Source organism: Pituophis catenifer, unplaced genomic scaffold (assembly GCF_029215685.1).
Source record: "Pituophis catenifer annectens isolate HBS135680 unplaced genomic scaffold, rPitCat1.0.hap2 SCAF_13, whole genome shotgun sequence".
NCBI lineage: Eukaryota > Metazoa > Chordata > Lepidosauria > Squamata > Colubridae > Pituophis > Pituophis catenifer.
Window position 1 is genome coordinate 17744557 of NW_027256893.1, and position 16902 is coordinate 17761458.

Genomic DNA, 16902 nt, shown 5'->3' on the forward strand with positions numbered 1-16902 from the left:
GGGTGACAAAAATGGAAGAAGGGGGGATCCTATAATATGACGCTGATGATTTATTACCACTGCCTGAAACTTTGTGGACTGTAATTCAATAAGATAATATTTAGAAGCCAAACTTTATTCCAGAGCAGTGTTACTCTCCAGATGCTGTCAAACTACATCATCCAGAATCTTTCACCATTTGCCATTCCAGCTGTGGATGCTTAAGAGAATTAAACTCATGGATGTATCCCATTTCTGGATCATGGGATGGGACCAGCCCTAATATTATTGATGTTATTATACAATAACATTATTATTGTATTATTGTTGTGGTCCACCAGCAGTCTGTGGAGCTGGCAGCGGAGTCGGACAGTGAGGAGGCTGGGGAGGAACATGGGCCAATCCTGGAGTCTGGGGAAGGCTCGGATGAGGGTTCTGCATCGGAGGCAGAGATGGGGCCAGGACCATCTGGGAGTTATGCATGGACTCTGAAGCCTCCAGAATCGGACATCAGAGAGGCAGAGGAACAGGAGGAGCTTGTTCCTAGTGCGCGCATGCACAGAGCTGCCAGAAGGCAAGAACAGTTAAAACAAAAGGGACGAGTCGGGAGTAAGGCCTGGAGATGATTGACCCCTCCCATAAGGCTTAAAAGAGAAGTAAAGGTACGTGGGCCCTTTGCAGGAAAGCAACGTTGTTAATTCTGTTCCCAGTCAGCATCTCTGTTTCATTCTGGACTCTGTGTGGCTTTGCCAAGTAGATCTTTGGCAGCGTGTCAAGGGAGATAAAGATTGGTGATTATCCCGAAGGACTTTTTGCAACTAATTGGGACTCAGCTGTGAATGAACATAATTCACACCTGTTGCAATAAAAGAGGTTTTTGAGACTACTCGTGTGTTTTAATGACTCAAGAAGCCAAGGTCACAACAATTATGGGACCAGCTCTAATGTTATGCCCTTTGCATTAAATATTAAATTTAGTGAATAATATTATTGTTAGTCACGCAGTTCATAATTTCCTACAACTTGGTGACATCTTTTGAAGCTCTCTGAGGTCACCTACATTTTTGTGACTACAATCCCTGAAGGATGATTGCAGCCCTGGAAATGAGATAGTGTGTAACCAACCCAGCTCTACCTCCAAAGGTAGACGAATGGTCAAGAATGAGAGGAAAATAATCACTCTCTAGCATCAGCCACCAGAGTCCATTATTTTACTCTACAGTTAGGGCCAAACTCGGGGGTTAAAGACACTGAACTTATAAACTGGAAAGCTGACATCCCAGGTTCGAGATCTGAGCACTGCGGAACGGGTGAGCTCCCGTTCCTTGCTTCAGCTCCTTCCCATCTAACAGTTTGAAAGCATGTAAATGTGAGTAGATTAATAGGTACCACTTTGGTGGGAAAGCAGTAGTGTTCCATGTGCCTTTGGCATATAGTCATGCTGGCTACATGTCTTCGGCCAAAACTGGTTTCCTTGGCCAAGAAACGGACATGAGCACTAGAGTTGGACACAAGTGGAGGAGAAACTGTTATCTTTACTAGCATCACCCAATGGAATGGAATGGAATGGAATGGAATGGAATAGAATAGAATAGAATAGAATAGAATAGAATAGAATAGAATAGAATAGAATAGAATAGAATAGAATCAGAGTTGGAAGGGACCTTTGGAGGTCTTCCAGTCCAACCATTATTTTACTCCAAAGTTAGAACCAACAGTATGGTTTTTTGTAGTTGCTCTCTTTAGCTACCTCACTACAGTTTTACTGTTTTTTCAGAGATGACTATTGACATACGTCTGTATTAGGAAGCTGGCAGTTCGCTTGAACGACATTATGTGACTGTTTTATTGAAAATCTGGCATTCTGCCTCGATTTTGCATATCTCTTAACTGAGATGCATGTATTACTACCGATGGGGGGAAGAAAACCCACTAAAAAACAACCAAGTAATTTACTATTTCCATCGGAAATAACAACAGAATTGTGGGGATTCTTAAGCCATTCTACCATTTCCAGTAAAAACTCTGTTGTACTTGCCAAAACATCAATTTGCAACTGCAGAATCCTGATCCTTTCTCGTCGCTCCCCTCTATTAAAAAAAGATGTTCATCCGTAATAGGAGAACAGAAAAATCCAGCCCATTCAAAAAAAAAAAAAAAACCACAGGTTCCTACTTGCCAACATTTCAAAATTCAGGAGGAGTCTTTCATATAAATGAGAGAATAATTTCTTTTCAGGCAGGTACGTTATTCCTTTCCTGAATTTCTGATGTTTTCACAGCAATTCAAGGCACAGGAGCCCCTGTAAGGGAGGAGGGGTAATTATCAGCTAACCATTCTGCTCAGATCAGCGGGTAGAGTGATCCTGCATTGCCCACAATTGCCCAACGAACTTTGAAGATGTACAACCAAGTTATAAAAAGTGTAGACCAGCCTCTGTTTAAGGTCTTAGACTAGAATAGAATAACAGAGTTGGAAGGGACCTTGGAGGTCTTCTAGTCCAACCCCCTGCTTAGGCAGGAAATCCTACACCACTTCAGACAAATGGTTATCCAACATCTTCTTAAAAATTTCCAGTGTTGGAGCATTCACAACTTCTGGAGGCAAGTTGTTCCACTGATTAATTGTTCTAACTGTCAGGAAATTTCTCCTTAGTTCTAAGTTGCTTCTCTTCTTGATTAGTTTCCACCCATTGCTTCTTGTCCTGCCCTCAGGTGCTTTGGAGAATAGCTTGACTCCCTCTTCTTTGTGGCAGCCCCTGAGATATTGGAACACTGTTATCATGTCTCCCCTAGTCCTTCTTTTCATTAAAATTAAACTAGACTTACCCAGTTCCTGCAACCGTTCTTCATATGTTTTAGCCTCCAGTCCCCTAATCCTCTTTGTTGCTCTTCCCAATTCTCTTTGGTCTTCCCAGTTCTCTTTGGTAGAGCCCAATGAAGTTTGGTTTTTTGCACTTGGATTGCTTTGAAGAGGCCTTATTGGTGCCTTAACCTTGGTAGTAATAGCATTTAGATTTATATACCGCTTCACAGTGCTTTACAGCCCTCTCTAAGCGGTTTACAGAGTCAGCCTCTTGCCCCCAACAATCTGGGTCTTCATTTTACCCACCCCGGAAGGATGGAAGACTGAGTCAGCCTTGAGCCTGGTGAAATTTGAACTGGCAAATCGCAGGCAGCCGGCAGGCAGCAGAAATAGCCTGCAGTATTGCACTCTAACCACTGCGCCACCGCAGCTCGCCAAGTTTATCCATTAAGGCCTCTCTCCAAATAATGATCAGGCACATATTTGCACATATAACATGTGCCTAATCATTATTAGTCTTTTAAACTTATCTATTATCAACTGTTCATCACCAACATTAGTGCTCAACCAATGCATCAAACAGAATGTATTTATTTATTTATTTATTTATTTAATTTGATTTATATGCCACCCTTCTCCGGAGACTCAGGGTGGCTTACAATGCGTTAAGCAATAGCCTTCATACTTTTGTATATTTTTACAAAGTCAGCTTATTGCCTCCACAAACTGGGTCCTCATTTAACCTACCTTAGAAAGGATGGAAGGCTGAGTCAACCTTGAGCCTGGCAAGATTCGAACTTACTAATTGCAGACAGCTGGAGTTAAATTACAAGGCATTAGTCTGCTGAGCTATCCAGGCTCCTATCTCATTTATTAGATTTATTTCCCACTCATCTTACCACAAGGATGATTCATGAGCAATCCTCACACAGATGGTGCTGATCTTAACTCCCAAGGGATTTTAGGTCACTTAAGTGGTTTATGTCACAGGTTGTCCCTCATCTGCAAAATCTGATTTAAGATGTTGTTGAGAACATTCAGGTATCTAAGCCCCTTGCGCTTCGTGGGAGCTATTTGTGAGTGGGCAGGACTCAACAACCATTTTGTGAGAGTGCCTGCACCATACTTCCTAATGTGACTCAGAACTCCTAGTTTAGGGAGTAGAGCCAGGGATGAAATGCTACCGGTTCGGACCGGTTCGGGCGAACCAGTAGTAAAAAATGCTACCTGTTCGGGAGAACCAGAATTTCCGACGATCAGCTGGGCAACGATCAGCTGTGACGCGCAGTTTATATTAGCTAGAATCGTCGGATTTCCTGCTTTCTAGCTGATCTAAATCATGTGGCACAGCAGATTCCTCCTCCCTCGCTGTTCTACTTACCTTTGCAGACTCAGAAGGCTTTAAAATGTTCCTTTTTTAGCACTGCGTGGCCGCCCCTCAGGCGCGCACGCACACAAAACACATACTCGGTAGCAGACTCACAAACCGGTAGCAGACTTCACCCTTGAATTTCACCCCTGGAGTAGAGTGTTGTGTGAATCCAGCTAATGATGATTTACACAATTAACAACGGTTAATAAGATTAGACTTTGTGTGATATATGAACACAGCCAAGTCTTGGCTACACTAGAACTTCGAGTGACAAAAAGTGGGGCCATATACCAGCCATCGTATAATAAATATATCAGATAAACTCCATTAGTACAGCTGTTTTTTTAAAAAAAATTGTATCATCTAGCCTTACCTGTTTTCATAACCTTTGAAATGATATCCAAAATCTAATCCTGGGATTATGGTGAAGATCTTTCCTGAAAGCTCATCCATAATGTTTCAATTCTAATTGTTTTTTTTTTTTAAAAAAAGGACATTTCATTGATAGGTAGCCTAAATAAATATAGGGTGTACATGCCCACAAGGTGGCAGTAGAATCTTTGAAATGCTCTATTTGGGTAATCAACAGTGTCTCTCCAACATCTTCTAGCAAAGGAAGAGCAGGTAACTTCCTATTCCAATTATGGTATGAGTAATGCTTGAGTAGGTATGTCTGTCGAGCCTCTCCATTGAGAACACAAACCCTGTTTGCACTACAGCTGAATAACCATTCATTTGGGGGTGGGGGAAGGGGACACAGACATTGAGAAAGCAGGAATACCAGCTGTCGTGTTTATCAATAAAATTGCGAAATTTTATATTGTTATGGATTGTTATCCCATTTAGGAAGCTAGGAGACCTATTTACGGACAAACGTCATCAAATAGGTACATACATCCAACATAGTAAACTCTTGAATTGTTTAACCATGTTTCATGGAATAACAAACCTCTGAGTCACCTGTTCACCCATAAACTGTAGTTTATAAACCACATTAGTTGAATTTGCAGATTATTCTGTTCAGACATAAAGAAAGAAACGGTGTTTTGGCTTAATAGGGTAGGTGAAACCAACCAGTTTCCAGTATTTATGGAACTCAGGATTCAGAAGTACGGATTTGTTGAGAGAGAGAGAGAGAGAGAGAGAGAGAGAGAGAGAGAGAGAGAGAGAGAGAGAGAGAGAGAGAGAGAGAGAGAGAGAGAGAGAGAGAGAGAGAGAGAGAGAGAGAAATGAAAAATACATGGTTCCTTCTTCCACAATAGGTCTGGAAATCAAGGACAAAATTCATTGTCGATGCATTTTATCATATATCAGGCCCACCAGGAAGATGACTGGCAAGGGACTGTGCATTTTCCCCTGCTCAAAAGATGATTCCAGTAGAATTCAACCATTACACTCCCCAAATGCAGTTTGTGGCTTTGTGTGAATGTACCCATCCACGTGTGGTTTATTTAATAAACCAACATTAAGCCAAGAAGGCCTACTACATTAAACAGAACAGAGGCATCCATCTAGCATTAGATCTCTTTTTCACAAAAAAAAATAAAATAAAACAAAACCAGCAACTTTCCAGAGGACTCAGGCTGTTCCATGGTCTTACGGTGTGTCTTGCACCTATTCCCTTAACAAATTCATTTTTTATTAAACAGCAAAGTAAATATTTCACTTTGCATTTTAACAAACAACAAAGTAAATATTTAAGCGAGGCTAGCGTAAACTCTTGGCAGGTCTACTCTAACAAGTAGCACTCGTTTACTTTTAAATATTTAAAAGCCCACTTTCTGCCAACGTGCCTCCTTCCGAGGCAGAATTAAATGCCTCGGGCTAGGCTACATGCTTATTTGGACCCCAATTCACAGCATAAAGCTTCCTCTACAAGGCATTCCTCCGATTTTAACCATTCCCCAACCCCACCCCCACAGAACCATCTTCTCTAAACAGCCTTTGTGAATAGCTGCAGCAGAAGCCCAGCCCCCCCCCACACACACACACACCATCCTTGATATTCCCAGATTTATTGGGCAACTGTCGAGATTCCAGCTTTGATTAGAAAGAGAGAGATCAAATAAAGGTGAATATTGGTAGCTGAGGGTTGAGAGGAGGGGTCCTTGGTACTCTCTGAGTTTGCTTGTTTTCTTGCAGAAGTTTCATGACCCAAACTAGATAACATCATCACTGCTAGTAAGGAGTGGGGTTTGCTCTCGGTTTATATTCTAGTGGCTTGTCCTGGGATTGTCTTAGATGTTCTTTGGTGGGGCTGTTGGCTTGTTGGGCAGTTCCTTGATTGTAGTATTGTGAGTGGAGTGGAGTGGAGTGGAGTGGAGTGGAGTGGAGTGGAGTGGAGTGGAGTGGAGTGGAGTAGAGTAGAGTAGAGTAGAGTAGAGTAGAGTAGAGTAGAGTAGAGTAGAGTAGAGTTGAATTGAATTGAATTGAATTGAATTGAATTGAATTGAATTGAATTGAATTGAATTGAATTCTTTATTGGGCAAGTATGATTGGACTCACAAGGGATTTGTTTACTGGTGTTGGAGAAGACTCTCGTGAGTCCCTTGGACTGCAAGGAGATCAAACCGGTCAGTCCTAGAGGAGATCAACCCTGACTGCTCTTTAGAAGGCCAGATCCTGAAGATGAAACTCAAATACTTTGGCCACCTAATGAGAAGGAAGGAAGGACTCACTGGAGAAGAGCCTAATGCTGGGAAAGATTGAGGGCAAAAGAAGAAGGGGACGACAGAGAACGAGGTGGCTGGATGGAGTCACTGAAGCAGTCGGCGTGAGTTTAAATGGACTCCAGAGGATAGGAGAGGACAGGAAAGCCTGGAGGAACGTTGTCCATGGGGTCGCAATGGGTTGGACACGACTTCGCAACTAACAACAACAACCCTGCAATCTTCTCCTGCCTGGTGTTTCCCAGATGTGCTGTTATCACAAACCAAAATTCCCAATTCTTCTGGAGAGCTCATTCCCCTTTCCTCTCTCTCTCTCTCTCTCTTTCTCTCCCTTCCCCATTCCCCCTTTTGCAGAGCAGAAATGTCAGGATGGCTTTGATGGCATTTAATTAAATATTTGGCAGTGTTTAAATTAATTAAATATTTAAACATTAAATCCTAAATAGGACGTGATCTCTGCTGCGAGGACATTCTGCCTCGGTGGCCATTAGTCATTTAATAGAAGTCAAATTGATGTGCGGAAGGCAGCCCCCCACCCCCCCCACCCCCCCGAGCTAAGTGAAGTCTAAAGTGGAGGCACTTTGCAGCCTCATTAATAAGTAACCAAAGCTGGATCCAAGCTCAACATCAGCTAGGCTAGTCCTATTAACGGAAATGTTAATGTCCCTCCGGTGGACGCGAGTCTCTCCGATCCAGACGGTTGATGAGATGGACACAAGATGAATTGGTGTGCCCTGTCGTTGAAAAGTTAGGCAGCCAACTTTCTGCTCCCTGCTTGGTTTAGCGCCGTGCCAAAAATCTCCTGAAAACTTTTCCACCCCAAGCCCCCTTGGAAAGACGCTCCAGCTTTTTTCTGTGTCTTTCCCAGAGTGCCTTAGATGTTATAGATAAACTGGGGGGGGGTTGAGGTATCTGCATTATCCGAGCTTCGTCGCTGGAGATACTGTGGAGCCCTGTTGTTGGAAAATGTGCAATCGAATAACAGAGTTGGAAGGGACTTTGGAGGTCTTCTAATCCAACCCCCTGATCAAGCAGGGGACCTTATACCTATAACATTTCAGACAAATGGCTACTCAGTCTCTTTTTAAAAGCCTCCAGTGATGGAGGAGCCACAATATCTGAAGGCAAGCTGTCCCACTAATAGTTCTCACTGTCTTAGTTTTGTCTTAGTTCTAGGTTGCTTCTCTCCTTGCTTAGTGTTCTGACCTAGGCTTCCCAAAAGCACAAAGCTGACTCCTCGTCCCGATAAAACCTCTTTTATTTAGTTTTAAGGGAATTCCTCTCTAGCAAAGTCCCAACCAACAGTCTTTCAAGAGATTTCACAACTGCAGACCTTTATCAGGCTTGGAGAGCTGCCAGGCCTATATCTTCCAAACGCAACTCTGTAGCAGACAATACTTGGCAAGAAGTCAGGAACAGATCTTCAGTCTAATGAATTGAACTCATTGTCTCCTGCAAACTCCTCTCCCCTTTCGCTCCTCTTTATCCACTATGGGAGAGGCCATTCACCGTCCACCTGTGGCTTTACTCCCAAGTCGACCCTTGTTCTTTAGCTGTTCCCTTCGTCTGGCAACTCTGCACATGCACACACTGGGAACAGGCTCCAGCTGTTCGTCTGCCTCACTGATGTCTGACTCCGAAGGCAGCTGATAACTGGCATACGGCCCTGGCCCCCTCTCTGCCTCTGACGCAGAGCCCTCATCAGAGCCCTCCCCAGACTCCAGGACTGGCCCATGTTCCTCCCCAACCCCCTCACTGTCCGAATCTGCTGCCAGATCCGCTGGCGGGCCACAACAGTTAATTTCCATCTGTTGCTTCTTGTCTTGCCTCCTGGTGCGTTGGAAAATAGGTCAGCCCCCTCTTCTTTGTGGCTAACCAGACCCAACAACTCCTGGGTTTCCAGATGGGTCATGAGATCTGTCCCCTACTGACATCTGCACTTGTAGTAAAAGATGGGTAGTTACGGATTATCGGGAAGTGGATTGGACAAGGAATGAGAGAACAATTCCATCTGATGGTTGGAGCAATAACTAGGCGAGATGGGTGGCATACAAGTTTAATAAATAAATACACATAAATAAATAAAACCAGCAAGGACAGCAACCTGCAAATGAACATACACCGCACCCCTGAGACCAGTTTTTCTTTGGTGGTATGGCGGAAAATATAAGCAATTTCTTTTCCACTTGGAAAAAAACCAAGAACAATTTTAAAGAATGTAGTAGAAATGTTCAGCCAGGTTCTAAGTGAAATGTTGTTGTGGTCCGCCAGCAGCCTGTTGAGCTGGCAGCAGAGTCAGACAGTGAGGAGGCTGGGGAAGAACATGGGCCAGTCCTGGAGTCTGGGGAAGGCCCAGATGAGGGCTCTGCATTGGAGGCAGAGATGGGGCCAGGGCCATCTGGGAGTGATGCACGGACTCTGGAGCCCCCAGAGCAGAACAGCAGAGAGGCAGAGGAACAGGAGGAGCCTGTTGCTAGTGCACGCATGCCAGAGCTGCCAGAAGACAAGAGCAGCTAAAGCAAAAGGGACAACTTGGGAGTAAGGCCAGGAGATGATTGGCCCCTCCCATAGCCTTAAAAGAGAAACAGAAGCACTTAGGCCTTTTTGCAGGAAAGCAACATTGCTAACTCTGTTTCCAGTTGGCATCTCTTGTTTATTTCTGAACTTCATGGGACTTCGCCAAGTAAGGCCTTTGGCAGGATGTCAAAGAAGATAAAGGTTGGTGATTATCCCGAAGGACTTCTTCTGAAGGACTTGTTTTGCAACTAATTGGGACTCAGCTGGGAATGAACGTAATTCTCAGCTGTTACAATAAAATAGGTCTGTTTGGGACTAATTGTGTATTGTAATTACTCAGTAAGCCTAGGTCACAAGGAATGCCTCCTTACTTTACAGATCTTTCTCAGTTTGAAAGTCCTTTGGGGATAATCCTGTTACTTAAATGCTCTCTGATGCAAATCCACTTAGAGATAAAGAATAGTAAGCTGAAGAAGAAGAAGATTTAGACAAAAGATTAGGGAGACACAAAGGTTATCTGCTCTCTTCTTGCCTACATGATTGAATTGTAGGTGTTTCTGTATAAATAACAAGCAGGGGACACATTTTCTTTTGAGGGATGCAAACCCAAAGGGTAAACAAACCACAACAGATTTCTTGCAGTGCAAAACATTTTATTAAAAAAAAAAATAGCCCCACAAAAATCTTAAACTAGAGAGCTCCAAGCTTAGCAACTTTTAAGACTTGCAGACTTCAACTCAACAACATGGCTGGCTGAGGAATTCTGGGAGTTGAAGTCCACAAGGCTTAAAGGTGCCAAGTTTAGAGACCTCCCACATTAAACCATCTTCTGCAAAAAAAAAAAAATAAAAAAAAAATTGACCCCCAAATCCCAGGAGTCAGCCTGTGAAACCTAGCACAGAGCCACATTCCAAAAGGTGTAGAACTAAGTAAGAAAACAATCTACAATCTACAGCAGCAAGAATAATTTACACACAGAATTGGAAAAACAATCATATACCAACTGAAGATAATTTGATCAGAAAAGTTTTGGAATATGCAGAAATGGACAAACTTACAAAGGAGATACAAGAAAAAGAGGAGACAGAATATTATATAGTATGGGAGAAATGGTACGAACGGCTAGAGGAGAGAGATAAAGGGCAAGGAAAGATCAAATAATGGAAGATATAGGAGCAGAAATGTAATAATAAACAAGAGGAAACAGAAATTGTAGAAATGAAATTGTGTACACCGTTAATTATATGTATATATGTAAATAAATTAATATTGGAATTATAGGTATAAAGGTTATATTGAAATAAGGGAGAAAAAATGGATAAGACATGTTTTACCGATGCAAACTTGTTGGAAAGAAAAAAATTGTTAAGGATTCCTTTTTTTGTTTTTTTAAAAAATGTTTAATAAAAAATATATTTTTTTAAAAAAGAAAACAATCTACAAGCTTTTTCCCCCCAAGAATGAATTTTAAATACCAGATTTCGATCTCCCACATATTTCTTTTCAAACCTGTCTACTTCTAGTAGTTTTGTTGGCAATTTAGAAAAAGAAGGAATGGAGAAGAGACATTGCGTAATATGGAAATTTTAATGCCACACCTAGAAGTTACCAGAGGAGACAAGCTGTATTAGGTATTGCTAAATATTGGGCAAATTTCAAGTATTCTTGTATTCTTGAGAGGGGGGGGAAATCACTCAATGATTGCTTTCACACAATAGGTGCTGCTCCCCAACTGTGCTAGGATTAGTACAATGTGTCAATCAGTCCTTGCGGAAAACATACAATCCAGCCATTATTCAAATTTACCCTTAATATTAGGCAAAAATGCAAATATTTCCTGGTAGGTGCGGAAATAAAGCAAGCAGAAAACAGATGAGGTTCACACTTCCCCAAGCTATATTAGTTGATGAGGCTGCTTGCCCTCATGCCTAACAGACTGCAGGAAGGGAACGGATATTCAGTATAAAATAAAACAACCCTATCATCATCATCACCATCATCACTGGAAATTGTGCCAGAAGTTTGGATTTGAGTACAGCAAAAACCACTGGGAACATCAGGTTGAGAAAGTTTTAGAGAATGAGAAACTCAAGATCTTGTGGGACTTTAGGATTCAGACTGACAGGCACTTGGTCCACAACACACCTGACATAAAATAGTTGAAAAGAAAAAAGTATGGTTCATTGACGTTGCAATACCTGGTGATGCACAGATTGAAGATAAGCAGCAAGAAAAAATCACAAAGTACCGGGACTTGCACATTGAAGTTGAGCGACTGTGGAAAAAGAAATCGTATGTTGTCCCGATTGTAATTGGAGCCCTTGGAGCAATACCCAAAGGGCTACCCCATTATTTAGAAATTCTAAATTTACCGGACTTGAACATTTACAAAAAACCACCTTACTCGGAACAGCTTACATCCTCCGACGATACCTTAACAGTTCCTAGGTCCTTGGTTAGGACTCGAGCTGCTGAGCTATTAACCAGCCTTAAAGGCTGTGAATCTCACTAAAGATTAACCAATAATGATGATGATGATGATGATGATGATGATGATGATGATGATGAAAGCAAAGATACAAAAATCCACCGACAATCCAAACTGCCGACTTTGCAACAACAAAGTCGAAACTGTTTCACATTTAATATGTGAATGCAGCAAAATCGCACAAACTGATTACAAAGCTAGACACAACCGAGTTGCTAAATTAATCCACTGGTCATTATGTAAAAAATATGACTTTCCTGGATCCAAAAAGTCATGGGAACATAAAGTGGAAAAAGTTATAGAAAATGAGGAGGTGAAGATCTTGTGGGACTTTCAAATACAGACGGATCATCACTTGGAACACAACACGCCAGATATCAGAGTTGTCGAAAACCGAAACATATAATTTATTGACATCGCGGTACCAGGAGATGCCAGAGTCGAAGAAAAAGAACTGGAAAAAATCATGAAATATCGCGACCTGGCCATCGAAACTACATGGCTATGGATGAAACATGTAACAGGACGCTGGCAGCAACCTGTATCAACCATTAGCACCAGTCAGTGGTATTTGTGATGCATTTTTGAATGTTCAATTGACTTGAGTTTCATGTTTAATGAATAAAGTAAATAATAATAATAATAATAATATAAAAAAAGAATGCAATAACGCCAGTTCAGTAACACTGAGACTGAAGGCTCTGCAAGCGATACCCAACAGCTTTCAGGAAAAGCCAGTGGCTCAGCAACCTCTGGAAAGCCGTACGAATGGGATGTTCTAGAGTGGTTAAGGCAGCAGACTAGAAAACAGGAGATTGTAAATTCTAGTCCCACCTAGGCATGAAAGCCTATTGAGTAACTTTAGGCTAGTCCCTTTTTCTCAGCTCAGCTCATTTCACAGGTTTATTGTTGAAGGGCACAGGTATCAAATTCAAGGCCCGCGAGCCGGATCAGGCCTGCGGGGTGCTTAGATCTGGCCTGCAGGGCCGCCGTGTAAACAGAAAATGGTGCCTCTGCCAGTGAAAATAGAGCTCGGGAGGGCCGCGCGCAGTCATCCCAGGATCCGTTTTCAGCCTCGACGGCCTCCTGCAGCTCTCTACCAGCGAAAACAGAGCTCGGGGGGGGGCACGTGTGGCCCTCCGAACTATTTTCATTGGCAGAGGGCTGCAGGAGGCCAGTGTGGCTAAACATGGGGCCCAGGAGCCCATTTTCACTGGCAGACCGCTTGGGCCACCACAGGCACCCCCAACACAAGGCCACGCCCACCCTGGCCATGTCCACCCCCGGCCCTCTCAAGGTCAAACACAACCCTGATGCGGCCCTCAATGAAATCGAGTTTGACACCCCTGTTGTAGGGTAAATAAAAGGAGTAGTAGTCCTCGACTTACAACAGTACATTTAGTGACCGTTCAAACTTACAACAGCACTGGGGAAAAAAGGGACTTATGACCATTTTTCACACTTACGACCTTTCTCGCCTTCCCCACGATGCAGCCGGTGTTTTGGAGAACCGGTAGTGATGGCGGCGCGAGGCTCCGCCCATCCACCTGGTCGTCGTTACTTCCTGGTTTTAACCAGGAAGTAACCTGTTTTTACCCTCTGCGCATGCACAGAAAGGTTTGTGCATGCGAAAAGGGTCTGTGCGTGCATGTGACACGTGCACATCATGTGCACTTCCAAACTGGTTGGGAAGGTAAGTAGATTTCACCCCTGCCGAAAGCACCACTCCAGGAGACTTCTGGCCTCACCAAAACGAGGCTAGTGAAGGAGACGCCCCTCCCCAGCGGTGAACTCTGCCTTGCCGCCATCTTTGAACCCTGCCCATTTTTATACCAGCACGGCTAAAAATTGATTTTCAGTCCTGTCGTATCAAAGAAAAAACGGCAGTCAAACCGGGCAGCAAACATCTTGCAGTTGGAAGGAAAGTAAAGCATTTAAGGAGCCAGAAACTTGGACAAGTTGGAAGCTTCTCGCTCCTGCCTATCACTTTCAGTATTTTAAGGCCCGATTAATTAACCTCGCAAGATAGATGGTGACAAAGGCGACGTTTCTTGGAATAAAAGCATCACTTGGCGTGGGTATTTTAAGCTGACAGACCTGAGCATATGGTCTCTCAAGAACAGAGTTTCCTGCATATGTATCCGTTCACAGAAAGAGCATTAGAAGAACGCAAGCAGTTTACAAAGCCAGCGAAACCGTAGATATATGTGTGGGAGAAATAAGCGGAAATGAACTTCACACATAAGAGGTTGGGGGGGGGAGAGAGAGAGAAATAAAAATGACACAGATTTATTTTCATCTCTCGGGCAGACTGCCTCATAGCAACCGTGAAAGGCTGGGAGATGTAAACTTGAGAAAACAAGAAATATTTTAGTGAAATCCTTGTGAATGTATGGCAAGAAGCTAGCGTGTGCGAGCTTTCACGGTGCTGTGGGGGGGGGGCGGAGGAAGAGATGGAATCAGAATCTTATGACGGGTAACAAATGAAGCACGCCGTCAATCTCATTCGGTGGTTTCTAACTTTCTCTGCTGTCCTTTAATTAATCTGGACAAGGTTCTTCTTTGCATTCTAAAGCAGGGGTGTCGAACTCAAGGCCCGGGAGCCAGAGCCGGAGCTGGAGCCGGCCTGCAGGGTGCTTAGTTCTGGCCCGTTGGGCCACCCAGCCTGCAGTGCCTCTGCCAACAAAAAATGGAACTCGAGCTCCGTTTTTGCTGGCAGAAGGTTGTAGGAAGCCGTTGCAGCCAAAAACGGAGCTCGGGAGTCCGTTTTCACTAGCAGAGTGCTCGGGCCACCACCAACATGAGTGATGTGGAGCTGGCCACGCTCACCCTGCCCCCCCCAAGGTCAAACACAACCCTGATGCGGCCCTCAATGAAATCTAGTTTGACACCCTTGTTCTAAAGGGTAAAGGTATCCCTGTCAGTCATGTCTGATTATAGGGCACAGTGCTCATCTCCGTTTCTTGGCCGAGGGAACCAGCCTTGCCCAAAGACAAATTTCTGTGGTCATGTGCCCAGCATGGCTATATGCTTGTCACCTGGAGAGCTGATAGCTCGGGTTCGAGATCAGTGCTCTGCACAATGGGGGTGAGCTCCTGTTACTTGCTCCAGCTCCTGTCCACCTGTCTGGGTAGTAGTCTACTACTTACTACTGGATTGTCTGAGTCTACTATTCTACTACTACCTACTACTAGATTGTCTGTGTAGTAGTCTACTACCTACTACTGGATTGTCTAGGTAATAGTCTACTACCTAGTGCTGGATTGTCTGGGTCTACTATTCTACTATTACTTACTACTGGATTGTCTGTGTAGTAGTCTACCACCTACTATTGGATTGTCTGTGTAGTAGTCTACCTACTACTGGATTGTCTGGGTAATAGTCTACTACCTAGTGCTGGATTGTCTGGGTCTACTATTCTACTACTACTTCTGGATTGTCTGGGTAATAGTCTACTACCTACTACTGGATTGTCTGGGCTACTATTCTACTACTACCTACTATTGGATTGTCTGGGCACTAACTACTATTCTTCAGAAGGGTATTCTTCTGTTGGTAGTACAGTGGTCTAAAGCACCCTGTTATTAAGAACAGCTGCCTTCAATTACTGCAGGTTCGAATCTCGCCAGGCTCAAGGTTGACTCAGCCTTCCATCCTTTCTAAGGTAGGTAAATTGAGGACCAGTTTGTGGGGGCAATAAGCTGACTTTGTATAAATATACAAAAGAATGAAGGCTATTGCTTAGCGCATTGTAAGCCGCCCTGAGTCTCCGGAGCAGGGCGGCATATAAATCAAATAAAAAAAAAAAAAAAGAACATTGACAAATGCCGGCTGATGGCCACCGATCCCCATAAGCTTAAGCGTATGTATACAAGGCAAGGCATCAGCTCTGGGCTATTTTATCGCCTTCGCTTTATAATAAGAGCTTTGCATGGAATCTATAAAAATAACCTTCACTCTGCCCTCTCTGAAAAAACTGCTGGAAGTTAACATCGATCTAACAACGCGGCGTAGAAACCTTAAAACCCCCCAAAACACTTTTGACTTGAAATATGCGGAACTTGTTGACACGACCCGGAGTTGTTCAACTGTGAGACAACACACAACTCTGCAAGCCTTTTTCTAGAAAGCAGCTGGAGCCGCTTCTCACCTTTTCAAAAGACATGGAAGCGCTTTGGCTTCTGCCGCTCCTGACGTTCACAGCGGCGAGCGAGCAGTTCGATTCTCAGCCAAGGCTATACTTAGTTCCACCACCGTCTCCTTTTTTCCGCAGATCAGAAACTCCAGCTGCTTCCCTGCACAACACGAACCAAACCTAAACCTACAAATTCTCCTAACTTGACATCTACTAGAAAGTTGAGAAGTTGCACAGCTTAAAAAAAAAAAAAATTCCTTTGGGGCCAGACGAATTACAGGTTGTCCTCGAATTTAACCACCACAAGGGAGCCCCACATTTCTGTTGTTAAGCGAGTTTTGTCCCATTTTACGACCTTTGACGTCACAGGCGTTAAGTGAATCACTGCAGTTGTTAAGTTGGGGTTAAGTTGTTAAGTTGGGGTGGGGCCAAATAAAAGGTAAGAATAATGTGGGGGGGGGGGGCAGAACCGGTTCGGTGATGTCATATCGTCACCACTACTGGCTTGGGAGAACTGGGCCGAACCGGGAGGAACCCACCACTGGTAACAGGGTCCTTCAGTTAATCTGGCCTCCCTGCTGGATTTTGGTTCTCAGAGGGGTCCCAAAAGATGATCCCAGGACACTGCAACTGTCATAATATGAGCCAGTTGCCAACCGTCTGAATTTCAGTACCGTTGTAACTTTGAATGAACTTTGAAGCTCACTAAGTGAACTGTTGTAAGTCAAGAACTAGCTGTATACGCCAGCGACTTACCCGACCTTTGTAGCATTCCCTATAGTCACGTGATCAAAAATTCAGACACTTGGCAACTGGTTCATATTTATGACGGTTGCAGTATCTCCTTTTGCGACCTCCTGAGTGCATGGGGAAGCCAGAAGTACTACCTACTTGGTTCTGGGTCACAACAGACATTAATACAAAGTGCCATTACCAA